Source organism: Notolepis coatsorum, assembly GCF_963971535.1.
Source record: "Notolepis coatsorum genome assembly, chromosome: 4".
NCBI lineage: Eukaryota > Metazoa > Chordata > Actinopteri > Aulopiformes > Paralepididae > Notolepis > Notolepis coatsorum.
Genome location: NC_140168.1, coordinates 193019672 through 193038432, shown reverse-complemented (window position 1 = coordinate 193038432; position 18761 = coordinate 193019672). Strand labels below are relative to the sequence as shown.

General features: G+C 44.9%; 1 protein-coding gene across 1 annotated transcript in view; it reads right to left on the bottom strand.

The window, feature by feature from the left end:
• The window catches only part of LOC311226366 (calpain-5), a gene marked incomplete at its 3' end in the record, with an annotated part of 219655 nt that overhangs the window by 10695 nt on the left and 190199 nt on the right, over window positions 1-18761 (bottom strand).

The following is an 18761-nucleotide window of genomic DNA, read 5'->3' as shown; positions in this document are numbered from 1 at the left end:
GTGTGTTTGTTTTTTACAGCTATTCTCCGTGAGATTTTAACTACTGTGGCAACGACTAATCAAATGGTAAAGGAAATGCACACCTTACTGCTAAAAAATGGTGCAGCAGCAGCACTTGTCCCAGATGGCCTTCCATTTACGATGTTACCACTTTCCACCCTGGATGACCTGAGAACCCTTGATGAGCGCATTACACAGGAGGATATTTATAAGCACAAATTGGTAGGTGAAAATGTATATTTGAGGAATTGACATTTGCTGAGACTTTTGACCTATGGCCCTTTTTTTTGTATCTACTTTTTTTCTCCCATTCTATTTATTATTATATATTTAGTTACTTGATCATGATTAGGGCTACTTCTACGCACTAGGCCTTATGCTTTTTCTTCTTTTGCTATCATGAATATGATCAGTTTCCAATTGTCTACCTATGGTGGTAATGTTCTTATGTTGGTCCACCACTCCTGAATGAAGTGTAGAGGAAACTAAACAATTTTGTCTTTCAGATCCTTTACTTGGCGATGGCTGGGGGATTGACTGTTAAAGAAACTGTTTGGAGGACTATGGCGAAACTAGTGACAAACCAGCTGGCCAAGAAAATTAACTGGCGTGGGGCAAATGGCAAGCAGGCCTTCGAGCCACTTGCAATTAAAGATGTTGTCCTGAGTAAGTTTTGCTTTATTATTATATGGTTTCTTAATCTTCTAAAAGAATAGTTCAACATTTTGGGTAATATGCTTATTTGCTTTCTTGACCAGAGTTGAGGAGATTGATACCATTCATGTCTGTATACTTTAAATATGAATTGGCACGGAAATGTACGTGGATTCACGTGGATCACATTTTCAGGCTGGAAAAATCACATCCTTGATTTATTTGAGCTTTGAGCCGATGTAAATCTAATGCCTTTCATCACTCTGACCGACTCTCAAAACACTTATAGTTGGATGAGTATCAAGAAAGCATTAAAAAAAAAAAGTTAATGGAAGTTTCTTATGATAGGGCTTCACCTGTCCCATTCTTTGTCTTTTTTTAGAGTCCGTGAGACTCAATGCGGGCACTAAAAGTGCATATGATGCAGATGTAGAGCGCTATACTAAAAGGTGGCTTCAGCTCTCAGCAGATAGAGATGGAGGAAGGAGAGAGCGGGCCTTGAGACAAGTTCATTCTTAGTAAGTTGTGGTCTGTCTGTCTACGTTTACATACTTACTGAATGTTGAAGTCATAAACTACATTTTAACCACTCCACAGATTTCATGTTGGCAAACAAGTGTTTGCAAGTCAGGACATCTACTTTTTGCATGACACAAATAATCTTTCCAATAATTGTTTACAGACAGATTATTTCACTTATAATAGCCTACACTATCACAATTTATTGATTTATCACAGTAAAGACTGTAATGAAAACTCCAGCCTGGTGACACCAGTGTACCGCTCTGTAGAAACATCAAACTCTCAAGCATGAGGTACAGAAGCCAACCTAGACATAACCAAGAAGCAGATGGAGAAATGTCACCACCTTCATTCTCAAAATCGACTTGAGAGCGAAAGAGTCCATTAGTCCAACTGCAGCCCTTCGCAGTAGGCAAGACTAGAGGAGGCGGTTACAGGTGTTGCACAATCTGGTTGCAAAGAAGAAAAGATAAGGTCCTACCGTTAGTGTTTGAGCCAGGATGACTTGGGAGGGGTCCGATGACCCCCTTTAAATTGTTTAGGGGGACACTGAGATATTTGATGCATTTTCTTTGTCCCTTTCCTCTCCCACCTTCCTCTTCTCTGGGAACAGTTCAATCTTCAATCTATACAAATAAAATGTGTTCATTCATTCAAATGGAGCGTTTATAATATATAATATATAAAGAAAATCATTTAGAAGATTTTCATGTTTTTTTCTTAAGGCACAATCACATCCCTGAACTAACTATCTGTCCCCTCCCCCTACTTTTCTCTATCTATCTTTCTATCTATCCAGGAGCGGGAATCAAACCGGGAACCTCCGGATAAAGACGACTGCTCTACCGACCAAACCACTGTCGTATACACATGCAAACACACAGTAAATCCCCCAGCCATCCCTAAGTAAAGGATCTGAAAGACAAAATTGTTTAGTTTCCTCTACACTTCATTCAGGAGTGGTGGACCAACATAATAACATTACCACCATAGGTAGACAACATTTTGAACTGATCATATTCATGCTTACAGTCTTCTCCAGAGAGAGACAAGAAGATGTATACCAGTCTCGTATCTGTGCATTGAGTAGAAATCTATCTGGCTTAGCACAATGAATGGAAAGGGACATGACTGTGTATAGCCTTCGGGAGAGGTGTTAGTTGGACAATGTCTAGGCTAACCAGTCATGCCCGCTTCCATTCATTGTGCTAAGCTAGGCTAACATGCAGCCATATAGCTTTCTACTCGACGCACAGAGAGGAGACTGGTATCTATCTTCTTGTCTCTCTCTGGAGAAGACTGTAAGCTAATTTCACAAAATGTTGGGAGTTTTAAGTGAAAGTATGGGTACCGTCTCAAAATTGTACTCAAGTAAAACACACGAGTAAAAGTCTCTACTAAAGTGTCTACTTTTAAATGTACTTAGTTAAAAGTACAAAAAAAAATTCTGACTGTCTATTCTTCTGATAGCAGTGTTTAATCAAAGATCCCCGCCTTCTATAGTCTTGCACAAGGACCAATCCGCAAACCTAATACTACTCAAGTAAAGTACAAATGTACTTTTGACTAATTGCACTTCGTTCTTTACACCCCTGCACACACATGTTGGGTATGGACTCTGGGAGAAGACTGTTACAATTGAGTTGTAACAATGATTATATATCTATAGTCTTGCACAAGGACCAATCCGCAAACCTAATACTACTCAAGTAAAGTACAAATGTACTTTTGACTTAATTGCACTTCGTTCTTTACACCCCTGCACACACATGTTGGGTATGGACTCTGGGAGAAGACTGTTACAGGGGCACAATTGAGTTGTAACAATGATTATATATCTATAGTCTTGCACAAGGACCAATCTGCAAACCTAATACTACTCAAGTAAAGTACAAATGTACTTTTGACTAATTGCACTTCGTTCTTTACACCCCTGCACACACATGTTGGGTATGGACTCTGGGAGAAGACTGTTACAATTGAGTTGTAACAATGATTATATATCTATAGTCTTGCACAAGGACCAATCCGCAAACCTAATACTACTCAAGTAAAGTACAAATGTACTTTTGACTTAATTGCACTTCGTTCTTTACACCCCTGCACACACATGTTGGGTATGGACTCTGGGAGAAGACTGTTACAGGGGTACAATTGAGTTGTAACAATGATTATATATCTATAGTCTTGCACAAGGACCAATCCGCAAACCTAATACTACTCAAGTAAAGTACAAATGTACTTTTGACTAATTGCACTTCGTTCTTTACACCCATGTTGGGTGTATGGACTATTTTATTTTGTTACATGTTTTGTTAATTATCTCTCAAGGCCTGTTTTATGGTAATAAATGTTTACTAATGTTCACAGAGAGAGAGAGAGAGAGAGAGAGAGAGAGAGAGAGAGAGAGAGAGAGAGAGAGAGAGAGAGAGAGAGAGAATACATTATTCTATATGTATGTTGGTGTAGGTATATTTACATAATGACAATAATGGATATTCAAATGTTTTTTTATTTTTTTTTGAAGGTAATGTAATTACCACCATAGGTAGACATTTTTTTAAACTGATCATTCATGCTTACGGTCATCTCCAGAGAGAGAGAGAAGGAGATATATACCAGTCTCCTTATGTGCATTTGAGTAATCTATCTGTACTATGATTTATTGTGATGTTGATTTGATTAAACCTCATTTTGGGTGTAATGGCCCAGTAAAGTCATTAATGTGATTAATGTGATATTTCTTTGTTAATAAATGTTTAAATATCTATTCAAGTTGTCATTTTTAACTGGAAAAAGTAGCATTGTTACTTTACTTGATATTTGAGCTTTACTGCAGAATGATGTATATTGTGTACAATGTGCACATACACTGAGAATATATTTCAGTGAGGTAGGAGACAGCATGTAAACTTCTGAATTTTTCAATGAGGGACATGCCAATACTGAATTGGTAAAGGGAAGGGTCCTTAAATATGTGGCATTGTATTACTAATCAACCATTTCCAACTGTATTTCCGGTAATGTATGGTCATAGGCAGATAGTGGAGTAGCTCTGGCAGAATACTGGGTACACAGTAAATTCCGCTGACTCAAACTGAGTACATTTCACTCAAACTGAGTAAAATTTCTTTACTCAGTTTGAGTCAAATGTACTCTGCGGAATTTACTCTGTAGTACCAGTATTGCATTGGCAGTGTCAGACCTGGCCCAGTGTGTTTGGGCCGCATCTGGGCTGCTTTAGGCAACCGGACGTTCACCGCTTCCGGCAACCCCGGACCTGGCCCAGTGTACTCGGGCCGGAATCGGCCAGTTAGTCATTGCCGCCTACTGGGCCGATTCCGCCAATTCCGGACGTTCACCGCTTCCGGCAACCCCGGACCTGGCCCAGTGTACTCGGGCCGGAATCGGCCAATCAGTCATTGCCGCCTACTTGGCCGATTCTGGCAACCGGCCTAGGGCCTATTAATTTCTTCCGGCCTGCCGGATACAGGCCATTAATGGGCCGGAACTTTTTGGCCACCTGGGCACTTGAGTAAAAGTCAAAGTTTCTACTTTTAAATGTACTTAAGTAGTAAACAGTGAACTTTTTTTCTGACTGTCTATATTCTTCTGATAGCAGGTGTTTAATCAAAGATCCCCTGTGGGAGAAGCTGTTGCAGGGGAACAATGGGTTCATTTCATTGGAGGCTTTGTCGTTGGGTTCAGAGAGGAGGATGTGATATTTTTTGTTAATAAATGTTTAAATATCTATTCAAGTTGTCATTTTTAACTGGAAAAAGTAGCATGTATAGGGGTAATTGTTACTTTACTTGATATTTGAGCTTCACTGCAGAATGATGTATATTGTGTACTGAGAATATATTTCAGTGAGGTAGGAGACGCACCAGCCACCAATGACACACACATTGGGGGATGTTTTAAAAATAAAATGTTTGCTTCACCAAAAACTTGGTCAGCAGCCGCCACTGACACACACACACACACACACACACACACACACACACACACACACACACACACACACACACACACACACACACAATAAGACAGACTGAAGCAGATATCACCAGTACTTTCTATACTGTAAATAAATTATCCTTGCCATGGAGTCCTGTCTGTCTTGTCCATGAGATGGGGTGAGTCCGATCCGTGTTGACTCGTATAACATTGATAATAATAATGAAATTTCAAATATACATGTTATTATAAATAATAGACCTACAAGCCATAACTTAGGGATGCCACTAATCGTCAGAGTAGCCTGGGTCGGCCGTGCCGCGACTCAGCGCGTTATGTGGTTCGCCACTGGGGCGCCCAGGAGTATATTTTAACATAAGAAATTAGACCACTTAAAGAAATGCTCATAATGGGTGACTTTAATTTAGATGGACTGGGTAGTAATTCTGGATATCTCAAGGAGGTTAGTGAAAACCTAAACCTAACTCAATTGGTTACTGAACCAACTAGGCCAAACCCAAAATCTATTTAATAATTGATTTAATTTTTTCCAATAGATTAAACAGGATTATTGCTAGTGGTGTTTTTGAGCTAAGCAAAAAAAAAAAATCTAAAACATTTCAGTGATCAAGCTTTCCTATTTGATCTACTCAAGAGTGACATCTCATACTTCTGAAATTCCGGATGTAGAATTGGCCTTAGATTTCTTCATTAAAACTCTCCTATCAATCATTGATAAACACGCACCATTTACGAAATTCAGAGTGAAGTATAGGTCAACCCCTTGGTTTACACCTGATCTATCATTGCTATTCAAATAAAGTAATAGAGCCTGGGCTGTTGCCAGATGCTCTGGGGATCCATCCAATTGGTTATCTTTTAGACAGATTAGAAACAAATGTACATCTGTCAAGAATGCTAAATCAAGCTATTATTTAGATTGAATCACACACGACCCAACCTAATTTTGGAAAGCAGTAAATTCTAATAAAACCAAGGCTACCATTTATTTCCCTGCCTACAGAGGTAAAATATGATGACTGGGTCGAATGGGTCTGACATAGAAAGGGTAACTGAATATAAATATCTTGGAATCTGGCTCGATGATACATTTTTGTTTAAATACTGTATCATATAGACAATCTTGCCAGTACATTGAGGCAAAAAATGTGTTTCCTGTACAAGAATATATCTAGTTTCCCAATGATGTGTAGAAAGAGGGTTTTTGAAGCAGTCTTTCTATCTGTCTTGGACTATGGAGACGTGATTTACAAAAATGCTGCCCCTTCGATTAAACCACTAGATTCTGCTTATCATTCTTGTAACTGAGGGGTACAATTCCCTGACTGTATTACTAGATATGATACTTACTACCACTACCTTTGTACTTTATATTCGGCCACCCAGTACTCGGCATAAATATATTATGATAAACACTCTCACGTAGATGAAACGGATCCAACACAAATGTACGAAGTCGAAGTATGTATTTATTCCTACACAGCAATGGTGTGTAGAGCAAGCACTTAATCACTTAATTACATTTATGAATTGAAATAGTATGCACTTTTATGGCAAAGAGTATTCGTCGGTATATCAATAGAGAATGTCCAATCTCTGATGGCGCAGGTGGTAAATATACGACCTGGAATAGTTAAGGAATAACAGCAATGATACTTTAATGATTATAAGACTGGATACACTAGGGGGGTTAATCCGGTCGCTTGTAAGACAACAGGAGTAGGAGGGGGGGGGGGTAGAGTCTGGCTGCCTCGTCCGGCCAAGGGTATCCTGGGTGAACCCACAGTTGTGCAGCTCGGTGCGCCAGCGATCCTTGGACCACAGATGAAAGCAGGTGGACTCTCTGTGAGCCGGCTCTCTCCGGTCCACGGGGGAGAGACGTGAAGCGACCTCGTCTTGCAGAGCGTCTCCTCACCTTGCGTCCTCTCCAGGGGGGGGGGGGTTCCAACACACGGCAGTGTCGGGGGTCTTTATCCATGGAATAATCACTGTACACAAAGCATAATCCGTGCCTGGGAAGGCGGGCTGTCGTCGGTAGAATAATCCGGTATGCAGGTCCACTCGCTCGTCGGCTCTGGGGCTCCTCGGATGCAGTCTCACATGGGGTCGACCATCCTGGATAAGCAGCCAGTTCTCTGCCCGAAACGATGGGGTACTGACTACGGTAGTATTCTCACCGCACGAAGCACTATATATTAACAGACTATTATTAGCTTAATAGACTACGTCCAACTCGACGATATAGTGCCAAATATGACTATTCAAATATTAATATACACGATGTCTCAATACCGATGGTAGGCCGAACTTGGCCTTACTCCCACACGTGGCGTCGCGGGGAGGCTTTACGTCTGTCACTCTATTGGAGGGTAAGAAACTGGACTGAAAAGGAAGTCCTACTTTAGTAGCGCAGTATATATACGCGCTATGAACAAATAGTACCGTTAGTGGTGCGGTAGCCAGATTCCTACGCGGAACTAGGACTTGTTCGTACATGTTGAGCGGTACGTTTGAACTGGGTCTGGGGGGTATGGCAGCCTGGCACCAAGGTCTCGACCAATAGTAGAATGGAGACTATTATCGGATGTTCAGTAGGCTAGAATGGATATTCAATGCATATTGTACAAGGAATATACAAGGGATATCAGGGAATATTAGAGAATATACAAATACAATTAAATATATATATATAAATAAATATATATATTCGGTTTAATCTGGCCCTTCACAACAGCCACCCCCTGATTGGTCCCAGACCTAATCAGTTAAGCAGAGACAGATTAATCGCGTTGTCTATTTACACATAAGGGTTTGCTGTAGGGGTCAGTCAACTTCACAAAGTCATAGGGTTATAGGGTCATGGTCATCATCGATTGTGTCTGGGAGTCGGGGCAGTTCTATGAGCCTCGCCACGGGACGTGTGTAAGTGCGACCCTGGACAAGCACTTCAGCTGCTCGGACCTTGCCGTCGGCACCGGTGATCACTTTGCTTACGCGGCCGGCCGGCCACATAGCTCTGGGCAGTGATTGATCAATAATCATGACGACTGTTCCTTCTGTCAAATTGTCTCTCTCCTTTACCCACTTCTGGCGGGTCTGTAGAGACGGTAGGTAGTGCAGTAGGAAACTGCTCCAAAACTTGTCGGCTAATACTTGGCTGTACCTCCACATTCGTCGGCCGTTCGCTTCTTCAGGCCGGTACATTGTCTGGGGTAACGCGGGATCTAGCCGCCCCATCAGGAGTGTGTTGGGGTCTGCGGAGATAACAGTGCTCAATCCACAGAACACAGGCTTCTTATTCTCAGCCTCCTCCTGACTGGCTTCCCTCGGGATAGGCGTGGGCCACTCTCCTTCCGGGAGCTTTAGGAATGCTGGGCCGTCACTGTAGACATTGCGACGGGTGAGGTCATCTAAGGGCATTCCCCGGGTGATGACGTCAGCTGGGTTCTGTTTTGTATCAACGTAGCGCCACTCTGTTTCTCCGGTTAACTCTTCGGTTAAGTCTTGAATCTCGGTGACTCTGACTCCCACGAAGACTTTGTACTTGCATGAGTCCGATTTGATCCAGGCGAGTACTGTCGTGGAATCTGACCACAGGATTGTTCTAGACACCGGTATGGTGAGCTCACGTTGGATGAGCGTGGCTAGGTGCGCTCCGGCTAGGGCTGCGCAGAGCTCTAGGCGTGGGATAGATTGTTGCTTGCGTGGGGCTATTCTCGAGCGGGCGAGGACAAATGCTGTGTAGATCTCTCCCCCCTCTTCTTGGGCCCGCAAGTAGGCTACTGATCCGTATGCGACCTCTGAGGCGTCACTGAAGACGTGTAAGTCCATTTTACATGTCTCTGGCCTCACCGTGGGTGGGAAGTAGCTTCGGCGCATATTAACGCCTGGGAGTGAGTGGAGCTCCATCTCCCACTCTCTCCAGGTGGATGCAAGGTGTGCGGGAATGGGGTCGTCCCAGCCCTGGTCCTTGTCCCACAATGCTCGTACAATCATTTTTGCCCTGGTGGTGTACGGTAGAATACATCCTAGCGGGTCATATTGTCGGGCGAGTGTTGTGTACACACTCCGTCTGGTGGTCGGCGCCGCCGCCGGCCTTCCCTGCTCCGTAGTCAGGGGCTTGTGTCTGTAGTGAAGCGAATCTGTTTTGAATCGCCACACCAATCCCAGGGTCATCTCCTGGGCTTCTCCCGGGATTGTAGCCATCCAGGTCTCGCTGCTGGCTGCCTTGTCCTCGGAGGAGAGGCTGCGCAGTACTTGCGGATCGCTGCTGGCCCACTGCCTGAGATCAAAGCCGCCTTTGATCAATGAGGCGCAGAGTTTAATCAGGAGAGCCTCGGCTTCTTCCTGGGTTGAAAGGCTTTGTAGACAGTTGTCTACGTAGAAGCTGTTCTTTACGCTGTGTCGGACCTCTTCGTCCGCTGCTGGGTCCTCTGCTACATGTTTCTGTAGTGCAAATGTAGCACAGCAGGGGCTGCACGTCGTTCCGAAGGGGAGGACTTCCCATTGGTAGATGGCTGGGTGCTCATCTCCTGGCTTCTCTCTCCATAGGAACCGTAACAGGGGCTTGTCCTCCTCTACTAATCTCACCTGCAGGAACATTCCTTTAATGTCCCCGCTGATGGCCACCTTTTCCTGGCGGAAGCGGAGTAGAACGCCGAGTAGGGAGGGGCCGAGTGTGGGACCGGGCAGTAACTCTTTATTCAGGTTTTGGGATCCGATCTGGTAGCTGCAGTTAAATACTATGCGGTCTTTACCGTTGTGATGGACCTTGTGGTGAGGCACGTACCACGATTCAGTGGTCTGGTCAGCCTCTTTAATGTCCATCTTTGTGACGTGTCCCGCTGTGATGAGCTTCTCAATCTCAGCGCGGTATACACTCTCTTGGGCGGGGTTCTTGGCTAAGCGCCGCTCCGTGTTCAGCAGGTACCGTTCTGTGGCGTCTGTCTTGGCGTGGAAAGTAGGCATTCCTTCTCGCCGCAGGAGTGGCGTGGCGTATCTCAACACGCCGTTGACCGGGACTCTCTTGGTCCCTGTCTCGAGGAGGTGAATGGCGTAAATGTCATCTTTAGAGCGAATGTCTTTCTTTCCGTTCTTAAAGGGCATTTGTTCCAAGGTCCATAACCGCTCTACGTGTTGCAGGAGTGCGGTTTCTCCCTCTGTGACTCGGGAGTGGAGACATCTAGTGGCTGTACTTCGGTTGAGAGATTTGGCGAGCGGGCCTTGGAGAGTCCATCCCAAACGGGTCTCGACTGCTGCAGGACAGCCTCGGGGTCCGGTATGAACCCGGTCTATCGGGACAATGAGGTCTGCATGGTCGGAGCCTATCAACAGGGTCGGCATAGCATTGTCTATGAGCGGGATCGGTAACTTGCGCAGATGTGCATATTTCTCCATCAGCTTGGCGACGGGGTATGTGTACCGCGACAGTCCTATTTCTTGGCTGGTGAAAGCGTCTGTAATCTGGTACCGTCGCTCAGGCTGGCCGCTTGCTGCGATAGAGAATGAGACATTCTCGCCCTTTATCGTCTTCAAATCTCGTCTTATTGTCCGAATTGTCATTTGGGTTTCGCTTCCCCGCAGCCCTAGCTGGGCCGCAGCGGAGGCGAGCAGAAGGGTCTTCTCTGACCCGTCATCGAGGACGGCGTAAGTGTCCAGGACTTTATTCTGGTAGCTTAGTGTCACACGCACTACTTTTAGGAGTACTCGGGCTCCACTGCTGCTGGCGGGATCGATGTACATGACGCTCGCTTTGCTGCTGGATGGTGCGGGTGAAGGGCGCCGTCTGTTACTGTCGTGAAGTATGTCCAGATGGGCTCCATCGCACTTGGTGCACCTTTTCTTTAAGCGGCATTCGGCTGCCATGTGTGAGCGCGCACAGCGAAAACAGCGCTTGTTGGACTTTATCCATTGACTTGCTTCCTCCGCGTTCAGCTTGGGGAAGGAGTCACATTGCGCTAGCCAGTGTTCTTTCTCACAGTAGGGGCACACTATCTTCCACTTCTCCGTTCAGGAGGGGGTACTGTGGCTCCTGCTGCTCGGTACTGACTCCGATTGGTGCATCACAGTCACCGATCTTCTTCCATCATTTAGTCGTCTGGTTCCTTCTCTGGAGCCAGGGGTGCTCCGTCCGAATGTATCTAGCCGTAGGCTGCTGACTTCTCTCGCCAGGAAGTCGGCTAGATCGAGGAGGTTCGGTTCGGGGCCATTCGGGTCTCGGTGGTCTCTCTGCCGCCTAAAACGCTCCTGTCGAGCGGGCGGCAGCTTCTCCAAGATCCTTTCCACATTTGAGTTGGCATAAAGTTCATGCCTCCCCTTCTCTCTCTGCACTCCCAACATCCCTACCAGGGACTGCACTCTGATGGACAGGTCGTCCAGTGCTCGATTGTCTATTGCTGGGGGTAAGCGGTCGATGTGTCGGATCTCCTGGATCACGTAATCCCATATGCGCCCATACCTCTGGTCCAATGCTACCAGCGCTGCTGTGTATGGGGTGGTGGAAGTCGCGTAGGCGAGCGCTATATTATGTGCGCGGGGTACCTTTAAGTGCTTCAGTAGGATGGCGTATTTATGGCGTTCATCCAATACATCCACCAACATGGTCTCCAGACACATGCGGAGTTCTGTATACTGGGCCCGGTTCTCTTGGGTGAAGTCGGGTACCATAGGCGTGCCAATGTATGACGCTGACTGTGGATACATCGGCGAGCGTTGGGGGAGAGGCCTCCTAGGCGAGTCTCCTCCCGCTCCTTGGTATGGGCTGGTACCGGCAGTGTACCATGGCCCGCTTGTCCAGGTGCTGTTCCTCGGTGCGGGTCGTGCGTCGTGCTCACCCGTGTATAGAGTCGGGGGTCTGTAGCGCAGCTCTGCGGGAGTATAGCCTGGGCTGTACCGGACCTCCTGGTCCGGTAGAGTACTGTGCTGTCGTCGGGCGTGGTTCTCCTCCTCTTCCTCTTCGTCTTCAGTTAGGTCATCCAGTGCTTGTAGTCTCTGGTTTAGCCTCTCCACAGGATATGCTGCTCCTTCCCGGTTGCTAGGTCTCGCTTGGACCGGTGGGGGGAGGTGGTCTGTGGGGGGTATAGACCTCGTCTGTTGGTCAAGTTCAGGGTTGTTTACTCGGCTAGGGGATGCCGCCCTGGAGGTGTGTCTAGACGAGTTCCTGGAGCCTCTGGCGGAGGGAGAGGGTGTTGTCCGTCTGATCAGCTGTTCTATTAGTTGCGCTTGCTGTCTGTCGCGCTCTGCGTCCCGTAGAGCACCAGCCGCTGCTCGCTGGCTGTCTGCTCGGTCTCGGGCCACATTCTCTTCCCCCTGAATGCGTCTTATTTCTAGACGTATATGCTCTTCTTCGCTCCGCTGCTGGATCTGCAGTCGGTCGCGTTCAGCAGCGGCGTTCAGGCTGATGAGGAAGGCCTGCTGTAGGGTCCTCTCTGCCTCGCTGGGAGAAGGCGGTTGTATAGGGGAGCCTTCCCTCGGGGTACTCCTTGCGGAGCCTTGGAGCTCTATCTCCACGGTGCTCTCCCCGTCTTCTTCCGTGCCGAGTTCTCAGTCGGTAGCGTTGTATTCCTCCCGGGACTCGTCGGGGGCTACTTCTTCAGTACTGGCGGGGTGTGAAGTCATGTCTGGTTCCCACTGGTCCCCACCGTGAACTTGGTCAGTTACATTAGAACCCGTAGGGGCCTCTATGGTCGGGGTAGTCTGGGCGTTGGGGTTAGACATACTTTTACTTTCTAGTTTTACCGTGTTTACTGTTAGTAGAAGACTAGGTTGTTGACTGACAGCGTAAGCCTCTAAGTACTGAGGGAGCCGCCGTTCGCGCTGCGGGCGTTGGTTAGGAGGATCGTTTCGTGGAGTGTTCATCATAGGCCATTTCAATATTAATAACACTATATTAATATTACACTAATTACCCTCCGGCTCGAAGGACCAATTGTAACTGAGGGGTACAATTCCCTGACTGTATTACTAGATATGATACTTACTACCACTACCTTTGTACTTTATATTCGGCCACCCAGTACTCGGCATAAATATATTATGATAAACACTCTCACGTAGATGAAACGGATCCAACACAAATGTACGAAGTCGAAGTATGTATTTATTCCTACACAGCAATGGTGTGTAGAGCAAGCACTTAATCACTTAATTACATTTATGAATTGAAATAGTATGCACTTTTATGGCAAAGAGTATTCGTCGGTATATCAATAGAGAATGTCCAATCTCTGATGGCGCAGGTGGTAAATATACGACCTGGAATAGTTAAGGAATAACAGCAATGATACTTTAATGATTATAAGACTGGATACACTAGGGGGGTTAATCCGGTCGCTTGTAAGACAACAGGAGTAGGAGGGGGGGGGGGGTAGAGTCTGGCTGCCTCGTCCGGCCAAGGGTATCCTGGGTGAACCCACAGTTGTGCAGCTCGGTGCGCCAGCGATCCTTGGACCACAGATGAAAGCAGGTGGACTCTCTGTGAGCCGGCTCTCTCCGGTCCACGGGGGAGAGACGTGAAGCGACCTCGTCTTGCAGAGCGTCTCCTCACCTTGCGTCCTCTCCAGGGGGGGGGGGGGTTCCAACACACGGCAGTGTCGGGGGTCTTTATCCATGGAATAATCACTGTACACAAAGCATAATCCGTGCCTGGGAAGGCGGGCTGTCGTCGGTAGAATAATCCGGTATGCAGGTCCACTCGCTCGTCGGCTCTGGGGCTCCTCGGATGCAGTCTCACATGGGGTCGACCATCCTGGATAAGCAGCCAGTTCTCTGCCCGAAACGATGGGGTACTGACTACGGTAGTATTCTCACCGCACGAAGCACTATATATTAACAGACTATTATTAGCTTAATAGACTACGTCCAACTCGACGATATAGTGCCAAATATGACTATTCAAATATTAATATACACGATGTCTCAATACCGATGGTAGGCCGAACTTGGCCTTACTCCCACACGTGGCGTCGCGGGGAGGCTTTACGTCTGTCACTCTATTGGAGGGTAAGAAACTGGACTGAAAAGGAAGTCCTACTTTAGTAGCGCAGTATATATACGCGCTATGAACAAATAGTACCGTTAGTGGTGCGGTAGCCAGATTCCTACGCGGAACTAGGACTTGTTCGTACATGTTGAGCGGTACGTTTGAACTGGGTCTGGGGGGTATGGCAGCCTGGCACCAAGGTCTCGACCAATAGTAGAATGGAGACTATTATGGGATGTTCAGTAGGCTAGAATGGATATTCAATGCATATTGTACAAGGAATATACAAGGGATATCAGGGAATATTAGAGAATATACAAATACAATTAAATATATATATATAAATAAATATATATATTCGGTTTAATCTGGCCCTTCACAACAATTCTGCTTTTAGATTTATCACTGGTAGGCCATAACAGGTGAAGCCTGTTATCGTTTCATCCCATTCCCACCCTGGGGAACTACACAATTTTCACTCTGGGTGAAAGATCTATTGGTGTAGATTTAGGAATAAAAAGTTCTCCATTTAGAATCTACCCGGTTTTGCACAATTCTAATTTTAACGTCGGGACTAGATCTTTCCTTGCGAACGGATACTTGGTCATCGCGTAGTTAAATTTGATGTCATTGGTGCGAGTTCTGTCACGTGTCTTGCGCTCGACCAATAGCAGCCTCTTTGTTGGCAAGTTACAGACCACAACACATTTGTGTAAACAGTCTAACGTGACGTTAGAATGCCATCTAACGTTTGCAAAATATTTTCTAAACAATTTTATATGCATACGCTACTTGCTATAGGCGTTTTATCGACACAAAGCGATTGGATACAGCTGAGAAACGGGCCACAACTGTATATTTGTATGTCTTGTATGTCATAAATGTCTTGATGAAACAGTACTGTATATCTGTATGTCATGTATAGACGCCGGACCAATGGAGCACTCGAAGGATCTGCTCTACCACTATTGAACATGGGGGGGCAAACGTCTGGTTTTGCTCCCCCACTTTTTGATCATATGAAAAATATGATATATCCACCCCCCCCCCCCCCCCCCCCCAATATATAAATCTAACCATAACTACGTAATTTCAATCAAATTAATAATACGCAATGACACTTAATAGCAAGTTTTTAAGTTTCCAAAGATTGTGTGACCCCCCACATTAATGGTTTGATCCAGTGCCTCCCACGGTCCCTCCCCCAGAGCATGAGCCCATTCGACGGTACCACAACGTGTTGGAATGGGGGAGGCGGCTGGTGCGAAAACAGCTGTTCGAATGTCCTCGTCATGAGCGTATTCGGGAGGCGGCTGTTTTGAATGCCTCACATGGATATTGGATTTAACATTCGCTTTGTGAGGATTATCCTTCGGCGTTTTACACCAAATGGAGCAAGTCATTACGTAAGTCGAACACTGTGACTGTATACTAAATGCGCAAACAGATTGAAACTGAATATTTATCGTATTTATGCCCCTTTTCCACTGCATGGTACCTACTCGACTCTACTCTACTCTACTCGGCATTTTCGGTTTTCCATTACCAAAGTACCTGGTACCAGGTACTTTTTGGGTACTTTTTGGGTACTTTTTTAGTCCCTGCTCTGTCGAGGTTCCAAGCGCGTGCCAAGCGAGTAGAACTGGTACCAGAAAAGTCACGTGAAACACTGCAGACCACTGATTGGTCAGAAGAGAGACGCGTCACTCGTTGGAGAGTCTGAACGAAAACAGAAAGCCGCCATCTTTAATGTCTCGCATAGGATTTCATTATGTTTGCAGCAGGCACAAGTGCAATAAACAAAGGATACAGTCACTGTGTATTCTGCCTCATTTATTGATTAAACAAAACCGACATCAACACAATTTGCCACCGAGCGGAGAGTTTAGTCTCGCAAAAAGATCGCTGACTTGTTAAGGCTTAATCTTGTTGTTAGGTGCTAATGTTGTGCTAGCGTTTTAGCATGGCTATCGTACATAGCGTGATCAATATAACTCGCTATTGATTGTTTGTATGAGTAACGTTAATGCTAGTAGAATAGACACAACGTGAGGTAATCACCATCCATTTTAAACCGGTTATTACCTAATGCTAACGTTAGCAAATAGACGCGAGACTGGTAACGTTACAGCTTTGTTGTTAGCCTAATGCTAACGCTAACGTTAACGTTAGCATAGACAGCCTAGCTAACGTTACCGCTTGTAGAATAGACACAATGAGAGGTAACGTTAGCGTTAGCAGAATAGACACAACGAGAGTCTCGTTTATGTTGTTATTGATTGATTTATCGAAAAATGTGTTTTACTCTGGCTTGCGCCTAGCTCACGGACATAGCTATGCTGGAGCTCTCACAGAGCTATGGAGCTCTCAGCTGTACACCAGCAGCCCCGCCTGCGCCTCCCCACACGGAGACAAACTGAGTACTTTATTTTAGTACCTGCAGTGGAAAAGGAACGAAGTACCAGGTACCTAAAGCGAGTAGAGTAGAGTAGGGTAGAGTCGAGTAGGTACCATGCAATGGAAAAGAGGCATTAGTGATGCGAGCCGAGCCGCCGTGCTTAGCGTTACCTAACCATTAGCTAGTGAATCTTTCATGAATGAATGAATGAAAACTTTATTTAACAGATTGCAGAATGGGTCCAATACAGTACGGCTCAATACATACAATTGTTAAGGGGATGCAGACCAGAGAAAGACGTTTGTCTTGTTTACATCAGGGTCCCCGTGTTGATGTGGTCATGATGTTGTTGTTGGCTTGTTGCTGCTGGGGATCGGATGTGAACGGAGGGGCTTCAGGAGGATCGGGAAAGTTATTATTATTATTATTATTATTATTATTATTATTATTATTATTATTATTATTATTATTATTATTATTATTATTATTATTATTATTATTATTATTATTATTATTATTATTATTATTATTATTATAGTAATTGGCTATCATACTGCAATATAAACTGAGTTTTATAGTGAAAAGAGCAGCTTTATTGGTCAAGATTGAAGGCTCTATATTGCAGGAAATTGCACGTACAGGTGTTCATTAAATGTAAAAAAAAATCTGCCATGGAGGGGTCGTGCCGGACCCCCTCCAAACCACCCCTTGCCAGTCTTGCACATGCAGGAAAAAAAAGGGGGACAAAAGAAAATGAATAAAAATAAATCTTGCACCCCCACGTTCAACTATAACTAGGCGGCCATGTGTATGTCAACATGTCTTGATGAATTGAAAATGGGGGGGACGAAAGTAGTTTTCTGGTCTGGTCTGATCCCCTTAACAATTGTGTGTATTGAGCTGTACTGTATTGTACCCATTCTGCAATCTGTTAATACAATTTTCAATCAATCAATCAATCAATCAATAAATCAACAAAGAGGCTGCTATTGGTCGAGCGCAAGACACGTGACAGAACTTGCACCAATTACATCAAATTTAACTACGCGATGATGACCAAGTATCTGTTTGCGAGGAAAGATCTAGTCCTGACATTAAAATTAGAATTGCGCAAAACCGGGTAGATTCTAAATGGAGAACTTTTTATTCCTAAATCTACACCAATAGATCTTTCACCCAGAGTGAAAGTTGAGTAGTCCCCCGAGGTGGGAACAAGAACTTCTCAGGCTTCACCGTATGGCCTGTGGTGACAATGGTACACACCACTGCATCTTATATGAGAAAGTGGGTTGGTCTTCTCTGGCAGATAGGCGAAATCAACACTGGTATTTATTTATCCTTAAGGCCTCCTTATCTCACATCACTACTAGTTTGTAACTTTAGACCCTATAACTCGCTCAAATGATTGGCTTACACTGGAGGTTCCCCATACAGACCCAACTTGGAAAATCAGCCTTTCATTATAGTGCCCCTACTACATGGAACTCTCTTCAGCTCTCGCTGAAGATGAAACTACCTATAACGCAGGGGAAGTTTAGAGGCTTATTTGCAGGCCTGTCTGTAACTGTTTTTAACATACTTATATATTAGTGCGTTTTATAAGTGATGTGGTGTTCTTCCTTTTAATGCGCTTCATCTATGTATATGTTTACTATGTACATATTGTAAAAAATGTATGCATTAATGTCTGTAAGTCTCGACGACATTGAAAATGAGGGTGACCTCAATTGTCCTTTTATAGAATAAATAAAGGTTTGAATTGAATTGAAAATCAGTGGCGGACTCAGGCTGTTTGAAGGGCAGGGGCGAAAAATAAAAAATAAAGGGCACCTACTGCAACATGCGACCCCATCAGTGAGTAAAAAGCTATGATGCATCATGTATGGTGAAATGGTCTTCATCCTTGATTAAGATTAACATTAGATTAACATGTAGTCTAGGCAATACATATTACAAGTATAACCACACATCTATAATAAAAACACACAGGGAACAATACACCTTTAAAATGTTAATTTCACAAACACCTCCAAAGGCTATTAGGCTATAAACTACACTTGATTCAAGAAAATGGTCACTCAGCCCAGTGACGTATTTTCTAATGCAAGTGCATTAGAAAGTTGTAGCCCTCTTCTTGATGCATCCGTTTGAATATTTTTAGACAGATCAGCATAAACTCCATGATCAAAACAGCAAAAAAAGATTTCATCAATGACAAAACCGAGG